The following is a 17,908-nucleotide window of genomic DNA, read 5'->3' on the forward strand; positions in this document are numbered from 1 at the left end:
GAGATGTCGTGAGATTTTATTCAACCCCCTCCCTCAACCCCCAATCTCACGTGAGATTTTCAAAATGTGGGTTTCATACATAAACGCGTTAGATTGTCACTGTAAAAAGAAAAAAAAATTGCTTCGTGCTTTTATTTACGACTAGTTAAGACTAGTAATCAATATTGCTAAGTGTAATAAAAATTTAACAATAGAATATCTTATGCATGTACAATTTGGATTAAATGGACCAAAATAGTATAACTTTTTTTGTTTAAATCAGAAAAAAAATTGCGTGATATTTGCTGAGTCCCCCTTCTCTCCAACGTAAGATTAGATGAGATTTGACTCGACCCCCTCCCCCCCTTAAACATCTCACGTAATTTAGGGACGCCCCCTTATGACCTGCCAATAAACAGGTTCCTAGCTAACTAATGCCTACCCTGGCTTCAAACCTGTGCACGCCACTGTGCACCGCCATTGGTGTACAAAACGCCAGTAAATTACCTCAAGGCAATGGAAAAAGGAGGAGTGTACGGTAAATATTTTCATGCTGACAACATAAATTATAATAGTAGGTATAATTAATAGGTATAATGGTTCTAATTGGTAGGAATTTGCCTGTAGCGGAAGGTTTTAGTTCTTTGAGCGGAAAACCTTTGTCGAGTGAACTAAATGACGATTGACGGATCTTATTTTTAAGGTTCCGTACCCGAAGGGCTATATTAGGGCTATTTGAAGCTGTGATAGCCTAGTGGTTAGGACCATAGAGCAGAAACAAAGAGGAGTTGGCCTAAGCAACTGTGCACTGTGATTTTCAACTAGGTCCTGACGTCATCACTGTGGGCGGGGCCTTAGTTAGTATGCTGTCTGCGTTCGTCAGGTTCACATATATTGAGACTCGTATTATCGGTGTGTTTTCGCGTTTTTAAGAACAAAAGGATGAAGTGTTGTGTTTTATCGTGTCAAAGTTATTCAGACAGACGTTCTGATGCTATGAATGGTAATTGGTATCACATTTCATTTGTAAGTAATTTTATACGTAATTATTAAAATAGTTCTAGATTATTGACATCTAGTGTGAGATAGCTGAACTATGTAGTGACATCAATATATCGATGTTAGGTCGCTAAGCGAGTAGTTTTGCTACTAACCCGCAGATGGAAAATTGAGAAGTGGGCGGCGTTCCACAACCCCTCACCCCGCAAAATGTCACTCGATATTTCATAGGGAAATCTTAATACAACATCTCCTCTTTGTTTCTGCTCTATGGTTAGGACGTCCGCCTTCTAATTGGAGGTTCGATCCCGGCCAAGCACCACTAACTTTTCGGGGCAATGTGCGTTTAACATAGTGAGGAAACCAGCATGCCTGAGAGTTTTCCATAATGTTCTCAAAGGTGTGTGAAGTTTACCAATCCACAAATGGCCAAAACCCTTCTCACTCTGAGAGGAGACCCGTGCTCTGTAGTGAGCCGGCGATGGGTTGGCCATGATGATGACCGGAAGGGTGCCTGTCTGCTGTCCGCCCGTCCGTCCGTCCGTTTGTCAGCAGGCATCTCGTGAACCGTAGGTACTCGTATACCTATCTACAAAATCACTGAGTTTGATTGGTTATAAGTACCTACTTACCTAATAATATTTAATAATGAGAACCAAAGTAGCGCTGATTCTAGAAAAAGAAATGGCAATCGGAGAGGGAACGCCCCGCACACCCCCTGCACTAACCCGGTGCGGGCGAGCGCGGGTGACGTGCGGGTGTGCGGGGGTGCCAAACTTTAATAAATTACTGGCAGGGATTTCCACGATACTCTGGCAGTGCATGATGTGAATTCTAATAAGTAAGTACTATTCCGAAGAATTGAGAACCTCCTCCTTTTTTTGAAGTCGGTTAAGTCTGCCATCGTAAAAGTTAAAAATACACTTTATACTTTGACGTTAGATTTTTTACATGTTTGTTACCTGTAATCTGCCAAAGCCACCATGATCCAAACTTCATAGTTGGGATCATTCCTATTAGTGTTGGGGACAATACGCAGAGAAACTTTCAGCTTTTATAAAATAACGAAGGTCTGGCGCCGGCTCTTAGTCCATAGGTTTACTATGGACTACAGAGTCTTTAGGTTTACTACATTTATTTTGAAGAACGCTGAGGAATGCGCTAGGGAAACTTATCTTATAGGTAGTTGGACACTCGAAAATATTTCTCGACTCTAGTATCATAAGGTCGGATGTGTACTTCCGACCAAACTCACTTTTTTACATAAAGGTAATGAGCATTTCGGGCTCTTTCTGCCAAGCTGACACCAGTATTTCTATCTCTTTTCGTTGCAAAGATAAATACATGCATAATGTCGTATCTGAACACATTCTAAAAATTTGGAGAACCATAATTATATTTTTTGACTTGCGTATGTATGCACCAAAGCAATGGAGAAAAATGATAGGTGTATTTTGAGTTCGACCATTATGCTACGAAATAAGTTTATTTGTAATAATAGCTGGTACTGCAGTTACGCACTTCTGCTTCTAAAATATGTAATAATTTTGTTAGGTAAAATCACACCAGATGTTATGCTTCGAATTTTTTGTATTAATATTTGGACTGTGAATCATTTAAGACTTTTTGCCTTGTAATATAAATAATTTTGCAATAAAATTCATGGAAGTAAGTTGAAATAAAGCTTTTTGTTTGTGACTACATTAAAGTTGATGTGATTAATAGGTAAGAGATCCATCCTATTTCACCAAAATTTTGGACTAAACTGCGGGAAAAAAGTAAAGAGCCAGAATAAAGCTGAAGACATTTTGAAAATGTAGACTAGAAAATCTTTTAGGACCACGAAAATCACACCATGGAAATCTAAAAATATATTATAATAATACCCCACTAAGCAAAAACCGTGCATTTATGGTGTTTTATATGAATCATAGTTCAAATCATCAGTTCAAAAATTTATTGCCCTAGTTTTTAAGGTAGCCTTAAAAAATTAGAGTACCTAATCAATTTTTTTCTTCTTTACCCGTCTTATAATCGACCGGTTTTGATATTAATCGAGAGCAGAAATTATAAGGCACCTACAATATGTGATGATAGTGATTCTAACGAAACATTCCTAATTATAGGAAGCTTTAGATTATGTTAATTTAAATATATATGTAGTATAAATTAATTTATTAATTAAACAACTAATAAAAGTGAAAGTAAAAAAAAATAAAAAACTTAACTAAAACACGAAAGAAACAGTTTAAAAAAGTATCTGTTAAAAAGAACAGTCGAAACAGAAGCAATGGAATTTTCAAAAAAGCAGAAAGTATTTTTTTTATTACAAAAGTGGCAATGCCGGATTTGACTAACAGTAAATCCTTATACCTGCGTAGTTTCTGCACCTTAAAAACGATTCATGATGCTACCAGCAGTGTTGCTACTTTAATGTAGTCTGAAAAAACCAGCTGCAGCGGAAGGAATAAAACAGTATCTTGTCTTATTTCATTAATCTACTAGAGAAGAAACAAAGTATTCTCGAAATTGTTGAAGAATTGACTTTGTGGTCTGATAATTGTGTCGGTCATAATCGGAGCATGATAATCGTTATGGCTTACTTATGATTATTATAAGGATTACCACACTAAAAGGTGATAAATCACAAGCTTTATGCTAAAATGCAACATGTACCTACGTGGAGTAAGATGTCATCCATGCACAAATAGAAAAAAAAGGGAACAGCTGAAAACAATGCAGATTACTAAACTAAGAGATGGGTCACAGTTTACAAGAACATGCGAAGGAAACAAAACTTTTTGATAAGTTTGATTTGGCACTACAACATATTTTTAAAGACCACATCCCTTTACAAAGGTGATATATCAGGACCGTTTGTTATATAAAAAAAAAATAAGAACGGCGGGGATTTTCAGATTTCGGAATATATTACCTGGCTACAACTAACGCAATAATGCTGGGTGTTATTATTTTATAAAAACTACTTTAAAGAAGACTTTTTTGTATTTCATTAGTATGTTATAGGTACATATAAACTTAAAATTCTTCCCCGCTTTCGCCCAATATATGACATAATGAGAAACCATTATCCACTGTAAAATATAACCAACTTTTGCAGTAGGTACCTGCTACGTACCTAATCATTATAAGGAAAATCAGGCTATGTTGGCATGTCTTAGATTTCTATATTGATGTAACCGCAATGTATGCAATTCCACAAAAAATGTTTGGCCCACTGTAGGTTTCTAATTACTTTGCATTTTTTTTTCCAATTTTTGGCCGTTGTTTTTAATTAATGGGCTTTATTTGTGAATTTGTAAATGTTATTTTCATTCATTCAGAAGTCACAAGGTTTACACGGATGCAATGGTCAGACTATCGGGCGAATGCAATTATTATGTTTCAGATCTCAGTTTCAGAAAAATCAGATAGGTACATTGTTGCTATCTCACAAAACTCCTAAATGATTTTTGTGAGATAACTACTGTGATCTTTTGTCCGAATATTACTTATGTATAATCAGTTAAGACGTATTATGAAATATTAAGTAATAGATCCGACTTTTATTTCAAATTTGTAATAGTAAAAATTGCAGCCATAAAGTCGGTTTACAACTTATGCACACAATTTTTTAGCACAGTTACGAATATTACCAGCATAAAGTCGCATATCGTCCATTTTGAAGAAATTGTGAGTTTATATTTTATTTATTAATGATAAAGTATTTCTAGTAATGGTTAATGATAGATACAGTTAAGTGTTAAATATTACAAAAACAACTGAAATTGTATCTCTAGTAGTTTAGAAATTATGACCCGATTTCCCTAGCATTTTTGTTTTGGCTCTCCTGAAAAGTAGCAAAAATCCACATCCGACCTTATGATACTAGAGTCGAGATTTATGTACCTAATTTCCGTTTGAACTCTTATGTTCATGATTTATTTACCTATTGTATAAGGTGACTCTACAATATCGATTGACACAATGATTTGCGGCTCCAACCGAGATAATAATTGCATCCTACCAGTCTTCTAAGAAAGGTGCCTCATAAAAGGCAAAGACAAAAGTCCATGGAATTTTAACTAATGGTAATGCGTCACCCCAATTATTATTATTTTAAAATTAACGATAAAATAAATGACGATAATAAAGTACCTACCTGTTACCTAGCAAAGAGGATAATGGTAACTACAAGCAACATTGCTCTAATTTAATTATTAGGAACATTACCCCTATTTTTAGGGTTCCGTAGTAAACAAGGAACCCTTATAGTTTCGCCATGTCCGTCCGTCTGTCCTTCCGTCCTCGGTTAATCTCAGAGACTATTAGTGCTAGAAATCTGTAATTTGGCATGGGTTTTAAATATTAATCACGCCGACAAAGTGCTGAAATAAAATTTCGATAAATATTTTTTTTAGGGTTGCTCCCCTACATGTAAAGTGGGGATGATTATTTTTTCTCGTCTACCCCATAGTGTGGGTAGACGAGACGAGACCGTAGTAAAGGGAGCGGGTTACTAGTTGAGATATAAAGCGTTCATTTTTTGAAAGTATGAGTTTTGCCTATGAACAGACATAGATGTCAAATAAATAGAAAGGTGATTTGTATCGTATTTGATGTGATATGCTTCTGCAATCTGCATGTTATCAAGCGTCTTGATAAATAATTAATTAATAAGTATATTAATTTGAAAATAGACATCCCAGACACCCAATGTCTCTCATTAGATGGTAATCAAGCTTTTTGCACCGTTACCTCAGACATAATCCGCTGCAATATATAATCATAATTATTTACACAGACTAATCTAGTCACAGAAGCTTTTAATGCCGCCGTTATGATCATCAATGACGTGCATAGGATTCCGAGGTACAGTCCGTTCACTATAACTTTTCCCCTGCCGTCAATGTTGGCACCATTGCTTTGTTGCTTTATTCCTGAGCTTAGGGTTTACTATTGTGTGAATTGCAATGGTGCCAATATAACGTCAGGGGAAAAGTTATAGTGAACGGACTGTAGGCATTAATTGGGTACGTAGTGACCTACTTGCTCATTAGCAGATCATCCATACTATATACCTACTATCCATACTAATATTATAAATGCGAAAGTGTGTCTGTCGGCTAGATTTTCACGGCCCAACAGTTTAACCGATTTTGATAGGAATTTAAAAAACCTATAACTATCCACGCGGATGAAGTCGCCGGCACCATCTAGTATACTAGAGTTAGCTTACATCCCGGAAAATTAAAGAGTATTTTTTCACAAGTAGGTACTATAGTCTAGGGTCTAGGTATCATCATCATGACCAACCCATCGCCGGCTCACTACAGAGCACGGGCCTCCTCTCAGTGTGAGAAGGGCTTTGACCATAGTCGACCACGCTGGTCAAGTGCAGACTTCACACACCTTTGAGAAGACATTATAGTAAGAACTCTCAGGCATGCAGGTTTCCTCGCGATGTTTTCCTTCAACGTTAAAGTAAGTGATATTTAATTAGGTACTTAAAAGGCACATAACTCCGTAAGGTTAGAGGTGCGCGCCCGGGATCGAACCCCCGAATCCCGATTAGGAGGCGGACGTATTAACCACTAGGCTTCCACATTTTAACATGTACCATGCATGTACCATGCATGTACCTAGTAGAAATCCCGCAAATTGCTATTGCGCTGGAACCATGTCTCATTAACATCGAAATGAGGTCATTTTGACGTTAGCTGAAATAAAAACATACCATCAGCTCGAAACTTCAGTCTAGTGCTGACGTCACTAAAATGGCGGACACGCGCATTAGCAATTTGCGGGACTTATACCTAATCATTGTGTCAAGTCAATTTGGTACATATTGGCAACATGTCAAACAACCCGAGATTAGGTCCCCACTAGGAACTCATATAAATGGTCTCCACGTCACACCACAGGTTTAACCTAGTGTGGAGACCACTAGTAACTGACGCCAAAATAACTTGTTTTTGTTAAATAAAGTTTTTTTTTTAGGTAGGTATATTATCCAGTCCAATAAAATGCCGACTCGGTTTCAGTAATAACTCTCTGCAGTAAATAGGTAAATAAAAATTGGCGTAACAATTTCAATTTACTTAGTAATTGGTTGGTGTTCGACCACGTGAAGACGAAGCCATAGAAAATATTAATTAATTACTCGAAATTGGTGTGAAATTGTAAGAAATTATACATCTTTACAAGTATATTATATCTTTCGTAAGTTCTACCTACATAAAAGTAGCAGCAAATTAGTTTTCTTATTACTGATTGGTTTGAGCCACCTTCATATAACCTGTTCATAACTTACTACCATAAAGTACCTACTTTTATAATGAACTAGGATCTAGATGGTACCTGCGACTTCGTCCGCGTGGATTTAGGTTTAATAATCCCGTGCAAACTCTTTGACTTCCAGGGATAAAAAGCCTACACATGCAATCTATCCCTGTACCGAATTTCGTAAAAAATTGTGAAGCGGATGGGCCATGAAAAGGTACATATCTACAAAGATAGACACATCGCATATTTAGGATTCCGTACTTCAAAAGGAAAGAAGGTTTGTCTGTCAAGAAACCTATAGGGTACCTACTTCCCGTTGACCTATAATCACAGGTAAAGGGAAAAAGCCGAAAACCGTGAATTTGTGGTTACATCACAAAAAAAAACAAAAATGTGTTCATGAACAAATTCATGCGGTCATTTCTTGTACGAAGGTATGGAACTCTTCGTGTGCGAGTCCGACTTGCACTTTGCCTGTTTTTTTAATAACTAGAAACTGGTGAAATGTCTTTACTTCGGAAGCTACTCTGTGCCATAATCCAGATGTAATATTTTTTGTCACAATCCGATGATGATAGTGTCATTGACGAGACGAACTTTTTAATGATTTTTTCTCGGAGGACTTTGGACTGACCATACCTACTTACCTATTTTAACATCAGTAGTACCTAACTACCTAACTACTTAATTGCAATTCAATGTTTTAAAATGTGTGAGTTTATGAGAGGCCCAGTTGCACAGCTATTAATGTAAAGTTACCGTTAAAGTTAAAATTAACCACCAAAAATGAAAGACTTGATTCACACTTAGGTGTCTATAATAAAACTATGATTAATCGTACGAAGGATTATTATCGATAGGTATAGAACTCAAAACAGATTTTTTCTCAGTGTTGTTTTAAACATTTTGGATGCCAACCCTACTCAGTCTTTTAGATGACGTGATCTACAATATTCTAAGAGCTCTTCAACCATTAACCAAATTGTTCTTTTATATTTGTTTTAAAAGTGCAAACAGTCTTTGTCCAATAACCAATACGAAGTGCTACTATCACACTGTTTACATTTCAACGCGCACGCATTGCAACGAGCCTTAAACATTCCAACTGTTAGCTTTACATTGTTGGCTTTAAACAACCTCTTGAAATTAATGGCACTGTTTACGCGGCAATGGAAAGATAACAAGAGAAATTGGTGGAGAAATTCGTGGAATGTGCGTGAACACGGGCAGACAGCGCGTCTACTCCGACGCCCTCTTTAACTCCAAGCGATTATAGTCTTTATTTTGAATAATTATAGAATCAAAATTTGTTTATATCAAGTGGCCAATAAAGCATTTGTCATACTGTTTCTTCGGAGGCATGTTTGCTTTACAAGTTCCATGAAAAACGTGTCTGTCCATCAATTACATTGGTTCAAGGAAAAGGCCGATTGGTAGGTATCGCAGGTCACGGAAGAGAATCGGTGTGGTGAAAAAATGGAGATGAAATGATCACCTACCTATCTGGGTTACCTATTCTGTTAGGTCGCTTTGGCTGGGCAAGTGCGTGTCACAGAAACTCAAAATAAGATACCCTATTTTATCTAGGTATCCATATAATAGTATAATAGATAGTAAGCAATGGCTGTGACAAACCTGCGCTGAGTTAAGTATTTCAAATAATTTCAAAAATGTAAATCGTGATTTAACTAATTTAATCACAATAATTCTATGTAGGTAGGTAGGTACTTACTTAGTTTCGTGATTAAATTAGTTTTATTTAATCTCCACTTCATTTTTCAAATTTGTTTTGAACAACTCAGCGACAGACTCCCCGAGTTTGTTTAAAAAATCATCATACCTGTTATATGAGTCGCATCATTTGAAGATATTTGTTCTTCACCTATAGTTGGGTCTCTCCCAATACCTACTGTGTTTTCAGATCCATTTCAGCACCTTGGGACACGTCATAAAGATTGGTGTCGTCTAGTCTAGTCTTTGTTAAAGGACCCCTAATGGGTTCGAAACTAGTCGGGCTAACGTCGACTAAATACGTGAGTAAAGCTGTTGAGAGATATTATATATAATGTGTGGGGCCCCATGTGCGGGGCGTCCCCCCGCCTCATACCCCGATTGCCATCTCGACCTGTAGCGGACTATAGGTACTTGATATGAACGATACATGTCTAAATTACCTAAGTAAATAGGTAGATATCTTTTGTTATTCCACTCCATCATTTTGCGTCTTATCATGATGACATGATTGTTTCTTTAATACTCATTTAATTGAGAACGTTTAGTAGGTAACCTATATAACAACACCTACATTAATATTATGACTCACTGTGGGATTCTCCTACATCCATGGGATGAGTAAGAGTTGTCATAGTATCTAATATTGTCCGTTCATCGTAACTTGACGCGTGAGAATACATTGGCACAATCTTGCGATAGAGGGACCTCTAGTAAAGTTAACTTGCATCCTGGGGAAGGAGGGAATTACTTTCCATCCAGGAAAATCAGTTTCTACGGGATTTTTAAAAACCTAAATCGCACGGACGAAGTTGCAGGCATCATCTAGTATTAAGTTTATTATAGTTCAATAATTCGAAATACATTAGAATCCCAAGATGCTCCAATGCTGACCTCTTACCGGAAAGCGCAGTGTTGGTGGACCCTCCACTAGGTAGACAGACCTACCCAGATCATAGGGATGTTAGGATGTTCAGGAAACACTTAAACTGCTAGAATCAAACCGTACGAATGTAAGATTTTCGGCAAAATTGCTGCTCTGTTCTTTCATCGATACTTACCTACTACTTATACTCTTTGCTCATACTTACTCGAAAGTTAGTCAGTAATCAGTATTCTTCGATCATGATAACTACAATTGTTTGCTAAAGAGGAAGCGCTGTTAAGCTTATGATGTCATGAGATTAAGAAACAAAATTCATAACTCAAATATCGACAGGGATTCAGATAATAAACCGATCTTTCATGTCGCGGTTAGCGGGCGCCATGGTTTTTTAAATACTTTTTTAGTCGTTTTAATTCCGATTCAGAGAACGGCGGCGCGCGCTCAGACGCTGACGTAGGTAGCCCTTTCGACGAATAAAAAAAACCAGCCAAGTGCGAGTCTGACTCGAGCAAAAAATCACGTTTGTTGTAGGTACCTGAGCCCCCATAAAAGTTTATTTTATTCTGTTTTTTAGTATTTGTTGTTATAGCGGCAACAGAAATACATCTGTGAAAATTTCAACTGTCTAACTATCACGGTTCATGAGATACAGCCTGATAGCGACAGAGAGACAGACGGACGGACAGCGGAGTTTTAGTTATAGGGTCCCGTTTTACCCTTTGAGTAAGGAACCCTAAAAACAATTTCTCAATATTATTACGTTTTGACTGATCACTGAAGACATTCCTATCCTATGCGAAACAAGAAATAGTTTAAGTGTTTATTTTTGTCTGAATATGGTAACCCAAAATTTTTAGTACCTACTTTAAAAGAAATCTCTGCCAAGCTAATCGTGATCCAACTTGCATCGCTTCAATGTCGTTTTCAAGAGTCATTCATTTTAACTAAAGCCAATTATCATAACTTCCTCGCGACTGCTCTGTAAACACATCCTTCCCGCGGTCTTATTCAGGTTTCCTGAGTGTATAGATTCTTCAAGTTCAATGCTCTTGCGGTTTTTGTCACCATTCTTTAATATATACCTATTAAGGACCTACCTATATTTATTTTATAGCAGTTATAGCTCAGTGGTTAAGACGTCGGAGGGTCAGGGATTCGATCCCACGCGAGCATGCACTTCTAACTTTTCACGTTTGTTATGTGCGTTTTAAACAATAAAAGAAAACATCGTGAGGAAACCTGCATAGCATAGAGTTATCCATAATGTTCTCAAAGGTGTGTGAAGTCTGTCAATCCGCATTTGCAAACCCTTCTCATTCTGGGAGGAGACCCTGGGCACAGAGTAAGGGCGTTTGTGCACTCATCCGTATTCGGTTCGTATCTGTGATTCTTCGAAGTTGGCCGTCATTCAATTTCAATCGATTCGTATTTTTACAGAAACTGGAATAAACTGCAGCTCTCTGTTTATTGTAAACTTGTAATATCATAACAGCATGTCGACGTCCACTGTTGGACATAGGCTTTTCCTAAAGAACGCCACCACACCCGTTCCGCAGCCTTCCTCATTCAGTATCTTTATATCGTCGGTCCATCGTGCTGGAGGGCGTCCCACACTACGCTTGCTTGAACGCGGTCTCCACTCAAAGACTTTCGCCTCTACGACAGGCATGACCTGCTCACTCCCACTTCAGCTTGCTAATAGATAGTTTGGGCTATATCAGTGACCTTGGTTCTCTTGCGGATCTCCTCATTTCGGATCTTATCCCTCAGGGAAACTCCTAAGCACGGCTCGCAGTCACAACCGCGGTGCGTGCGCGAACTGACTCCCTTGAAAAAGGACCCCAGATGGGTTCGAAACTAGTCGGGCTAACGTCGACTAAACACGTGAGTAAAGCCGGGACACATATTATATATAATAAAACTCCTAACCGATAGAATAGAATAGAATAGAATAGAATAGAATAATTCTTTATTTGCATAATGTGGTACATAAGATGTTAAATCTAAGAAACAGTCCAGCACATTAGCCATGGCGGCGTACAAATATAGTTAACAGTTGAGATTATTGAGTGTGACTAGATATTTTTTTATAATACAGGCAAATCATAAAATTAAACTTAGTAAGTACGAGTAATAAATAAAATGTCAAAACCAAGCGAATATAGGCACTGTAATAAGCTTTTTTTTTTTAAAATAATGTCCAACAATAGAATGTCAAAAACGCTTTTTATCATGTTGGAAAAATTCTTCTAAGGAGTAAAAATTTTTTCCTTGCAACCATTTTTTAAGGCTAAATGAAAAATGTCTAGCAGTGAGTGTTTTTATGTCAGATGGTAATTTATTAATTTTTTTTATTGCTGATGATGATGAGATGATGGACTGATGATGATGATGATGATGAATATCATAAATGACGCAACGATATACTTTCGAGCGTCATGGCAGCGTAAGAGAATGGTTACATAGTACAGTATCGTACGATCGTTTTGAGTTTAAGGTCACAAATCTGTGAGCTGTAATGATGAGATGTAAGCTCAGAGCTCGCTTGCGAACGCGTCGGCTCACGGCTGGTGCTAATTTTTTTTTTTTTTTTTTTTTTTTTTTTTTATTTATAACAATCGTAGGTACACCAAATATTTACATTATTATTTTCTCGCCAAACTGTTGTGAGCCAGTTTGTTGGCGAGCTGGCGCTCCTTAAAAATAACTTACATTAGAGCTGGTAAAAGTGCCAAGGAATGTGGGTGTGGCTGAAAGGTGAACATGCCGACAACAACATAGAATAGAGTTAGACGTGGCAAAGTGACTAATTAACTGAAAAATTGAAATAGGTAGGTAGAAAAAGCGTTTATTTGCAAAAAACACTCCCTTATATCAGGAAAAGGTGACTGACTGACTGATTTATCAACGCACAGCTGAAACTACTGGACGGATCGGGCTGAAATTTGGCATGCAGATAGCTATTTTTTTTTTTTTAAATTCAGATACAAGTTAGCCCTTGACTGCAATCTCACCTGGTAGTAAGTGATGATGCAGTCTAAGATGGTAGTGAGCTAACATGGAAGGGTTATGGCAGTTTTTATTAAACCCGTACCCCTTTGGTTCCTACGCGGCACCGTACCGGAACGCTAAATCGCTTGGCAGCACGGCTTTGCCGGCGGGGTGGTAACTAGCCACGGCCGAAGCCTCCCACCAGACCAGACCAGAAATTAAAAAATTATAAAATTCCGAACCCCTGCCAGGAATCGAACCCGGGACCTCCCACTAATAAGACCACAGTGCTTACCACAGTGCTTACCGCTGCGCCAGAGAGGTCGTCAAATTTATTTCGACGTAGGCTAAGAAGGGATTTTTTAAAATTCAAGGCAGTAAAATAGGGGGTTGATGTAGTCCACGCGGACGAAGTCGCGGGCACAAGCTAGTAATTAATTACATATGTAAAAATTCTAAAGACACTTGGATCACATTAATTACCTCCCACGGGTATCACGCTACGAATTACGAGGCTCATTATTTTTTTGGTACATCTACACATTCGGTCCCATTGAATTATTATGTACTAAAGGTCCTAACTTTAGCTTGTCGGGATGTTACAAACATTATCCAGTACCTTGTAGATCGTTAGATAGAAGCCCATTCATAATAATATGGTCACATAGTGGTCGTTTACAACTTCGTGGTTCACCGTCATTATTGCTCGATATAAAAACTTCCTCTTACCTGCTATCGGTCGAATGATGCCGTTACAATGACGTTGGTAGGTGTACAGTTGCGTCATCATTTCTGGAAACGTTACACTTATTTATAAAAAAACTAGATAAAGGGGATTCCCAGAAATTTCTCGCGTGCCTTTGATTTTTTTCCCTATAATATTTAGGTAGGTAGTTAGGTACTTTTCCTTGAGGTAGCAATCCGTACTTGTAGAACCATGCACCCATAAATCAGCTGTATCGCTAATGATCATCATCATACTAATATCAACTGTCTACCGATAGATGTTCACTTCTTGACATAGGTCTCCTAAATAGGTGGGGTACCAGCCAGGTAACCTCCCCGTGTGGCCGAGTGTTGCAAGTGTCTTTCTGAACGTCCGGGGGGAAGAGCAGCGTTTGGGCCGGTGTGCCCTGGTAACATGGTTAGCAATTTCTCTTCATGGGATATTGTTAGCCATGGCTGACTGACCTGGCAGGGAGGGGCTGTTGCCGCACCTCCCTCTGAGTGTCCCGAGCATAGGGCGCAGTAGACAAACGCATCCATGGGATATAAACCCAGGAGCGGAGGGTGTGGCTGTGATGAGTGTTTCATCACCCATTCCACTAGCTGTTCCACCGGGCTCTACCGGGTTCCACCGGGTTTACTTAAATAATGAAAATAATAATATAAAAATTTAGCCTGGCCATATTATTGCTGGTTCATTGCCTTTCACCTGAAATGTGACTCATTGGAAATCCCGGAAATAGGTACCTACTGAAAACACATTCATTAGAAATGCAAACACATTGAGTAACATACACAATTTTGTTATGTAATTTTTTTTGAAGAAAATTCATTTAAATATATTTTCATGAACTATATGACTTGGCAGTTTGACAAATTAATTAAGTAAATTACTAGATTTAGGAAACTACTAAACTGTTCTAAATTTTCTACTATATTTACATAGTATTATTTATTTTTCTCAAGTAACGTAGTTCTTAGAAACCGCTCCGCCCACGGCCGACAATCGGTGACCGATTTTCTGTTGGCAAACATGAAACATTACATGTTGCAATTTGCAATATTGAAACACACCCGTTCTCCAAAAAGTTGGTTAAAAAATCCAAGATAAAAGTTAGAGAAATTATTATCGAACCTACAAAATGTCTGACGTAGGCGCTCCGCCTTACATGATAAAATGTTTTCCATTCTGCATTGCAAGTCACAAGTCAGCTGATTTTAGCATCATATGATCATAGTCACAGTTATATATCACATTTATGTATTGTTTATATTTATTTTAACATTACTCATTTGTTGTTATCTCCCTAAAATAAATATCTCTGCCAAATATATTATTATGTAGAGTTGAACATTAATATTGCATACAAGTAGGTAGAAGTTCAGATAGAGAATCCTGAAAGATTATCTTATAGCAAAAAAATCCATACTAAGAAATATTATATCAATGCGAAAGTGTCTGTTTGTCTGTCTGCTAGCTTTTTACGGTCTATCCGCTTAACTAACTTTGATGTAGTAGGTACAAAGTTAGCTAATAGCTTACATCCCGGGGGCGGACATGGGCTACTTTTTATCCAAGAAAATCAACTAGTTTCATCGGGATTCTTAAAGGTTCATCCGTTGAACCAATTTTCATTAAATTTGGAACAGAGATAGCTTATTTGCATAAGAATGACAGGATACTTTTTATCCCGGAAAATCTAAGAGCTCCCACGGGATTAAAAAAAAAACTACGCGGACGAACTCCCGAACATCATCTAGTTTGTATCGTCACAGAATATAATATCGTGTTTTGACATTACTTCGTATGGACAGGGCTATTGAACAAACAAAATGGCACCGACTCAAGTGCTTTACGCTCCGCGCACCCACATGCCACCCACGCTCGCCCGCATCGGGTTATAGCGGGGGCTGAGCGGGTGTGCGGGGCGTTCCCTCCCCATTTGCCATCTCGACCTGTCGCGTACAGAATCCAATCGCGGAATCGAGCACCGACGCTCTAGTGCAGTGTTTCCCAAACATTTTTCTGCCATGGCCCGGTAATTTTCACATTGCCCCTTCGTGGCCCACTTAACACTTCCCAAGCTGGTTCCATTAGGTACCCCGGCGAACTTCGTACCGCCTTACAGTCGATTCTTTTTCAGGATTTTTTTAAATTTTTCTCTCCGTAAGAACCATCTCCGTACCGTACTTCAAGGAATATTATGAAAAAAAAGTTAGCGAAATCGGTTCAGCTGTTCAGCTGTGTGAGATTTGCGATCAGCAACACATTCAGCGATTCATTTTTATAGAAAGAGATAATATTATCGATATTTGGTAATATTTTTAAAACAATGCGGGAATGTTGCGACCCGGGATTTTATTTTGATGGCCCGGTACTGGGTCGCGACCCGGCAAATGGGAAACGCTGCTCTAGTGCAAAAAGCATCGTGTCTGCTATGGGCACACTATAAGGGCCATAGTAGTCACGGTTGGGCTTTGCAAGCAAACGCAAAGCAAGTGATTCGGCTCTTCAGTCGGGTGCTAACCCGGTTGTAGAGGCGAATTACTTGCAATTTTATTTCAGTAACACAATGGACGTTTGCCTTAACCTGGTAAATTGAAAGTACTTTTATACAATAATAACAATATGTAATTATAATTAGTCATACTATAGCATATTTACAAACTGTTTAACTGATCACATGATGGAAGCAGGTAGAGACATAGTAGCTTCTTAATTATGGTTCAACGAAAAATATATTTGTTTAAAAAAGTGTCATAGATAAATATTTGTCCATTTATTATACCTAGCTATTAGGACGCTGCAGTAGTTTCAGCCTAGTTCCCATATATTAAAAATATTTTTGAATTTTGCCCACCCTCAGTATCAAAAATATTCCATATTTTTATCACTTAGGTAAGTATATTTATCCACTTCATATGAAACTTTTCACTATACACATATTATAAATATACGAAAGCATGTTTGTTTGTTGGTTTGTCCTGCAATCACGTCGCAACGGAGCAATGGATCGACGTAATTTTGTGCATAATATGAGTGACATAGACTACTTTTTATCCCAGAAAATCAACGAGTTCCCACGGAATTTTGAAGAAACTAGATCTGCAGAAATAACGTGCAGGGGCCGTGGCTTTGACTTTTATGAAACACTAGCTGACGCCCGCGACTTCGTCCGCGTGGATTTAGTTTTTTAACGATCCCGTGTGAACTCCTTGGTTTTTAGGGATAAAAAGTAGCCTATGTCACTCTCCAGGTCTTTGACTCTGTTACGACGTGATTGAAGGACAAACCAACAAACCAATAAACCAACAAACAAACACACTTTACATTTATAATAAGGGTACTGATGCTGCTACGTGGTGCTACGTGTACGCAGCCTTATATTGCATTGACACGATAAACTAAGCTGCATGTAAATATAAACACACTTAGCATATAAACTCCACTTTTTGGCTTCACATGCGAGGGACAGATTTTAAGATATACATTTCAAAATAGAAGTCCAAATAAATAAATAAAATAGCATAAAAACGTTCTAAATATCCTAAAATAGAACAAGGCAGTTAGGTAAGTATTTATTTTAAGAGTTATTTGTGTATCATGTTAATTATGTGTACATAACATAGCACACTTCAGTTCTTTAGGGTCCCATATTCGTCGTCGGTCGTACCCTACGAATAACGACACTGTTACTAAAGGCCTTTTTGCATTTTATTTAAATAGTAATGAACATGTATGCATTTTAAAGTTTGGTAAAGGGTTTTAGCCCAATAAAGGGATTTATAGGGCTTTTATTCAATATCAAACATTAAAACGGTCCCTTAGGACTTTATTCCACGGAACCGAATCGTTTCTATAGTGTCATAAGTGCGGTTATGTCCTTTTTGATCGGAAAATGTGGACGTAAAAGTATTAAAAGCTCTTATGAAAACAGCCACAATTACCATAGTGGCTGTATTCTATGGAGATGTGCAAAACCTTTAAGTGCTAGATTGAATTATAAATAAATGAAATACATAAATATTGAATATTTCAAGCATATTACACACGCTAATCCGACGACAAGTGAGATAGCGGCACTTGCGGCCTCGCGCATGAGCTATAAGCGAGGCCAAAAGTGTGCCATAGCCGCTGTTTTCGTCGGACCTTTAAGCAAGTACAATTGTGGTTTATTTTAGAACGCTAATTTCTAGGAAATAAAAGCAATTTTCCAAACTTTTATGAGTTTCAATAATGTGTTATTGAGAGGATTTCAAATCAGCAAAAAATAAATAAAACGCCACTCTGATCGTTGTGGCGTTTTTCGT

The 17,908-nt window shown here is 37.9% G+C and overlaps 1 protein-coding gene across 3 annotated transcripts in view; it reads left to right on the forward strand.

Moving 5' to 3' along the window:
- The window catches only part of ITP (ion transport peptide), a 104,127-nt gene that overhangs the window by 13,637 nt on the left and 72,582 nt on the right, over positions 1-17,908 (forward strand). The gene's annotated exons all lie outside the window — the stretch shown is intronic.

Source organism: Maniola hyperantus, chromosome 20 (assembly GCF_902806685.2).
Source record: "Maniola hyperantus chromosome 20, iAphHyp1.2, whole genome shotgun sequence".
NCBI classification, from domain to species: domain Eukaryota; kingdom Metazoa; phylum Arthropoda; class Insecta; order Lepidoptera; family Nymphalidae; genus Maniola; species Maniola hyperantus.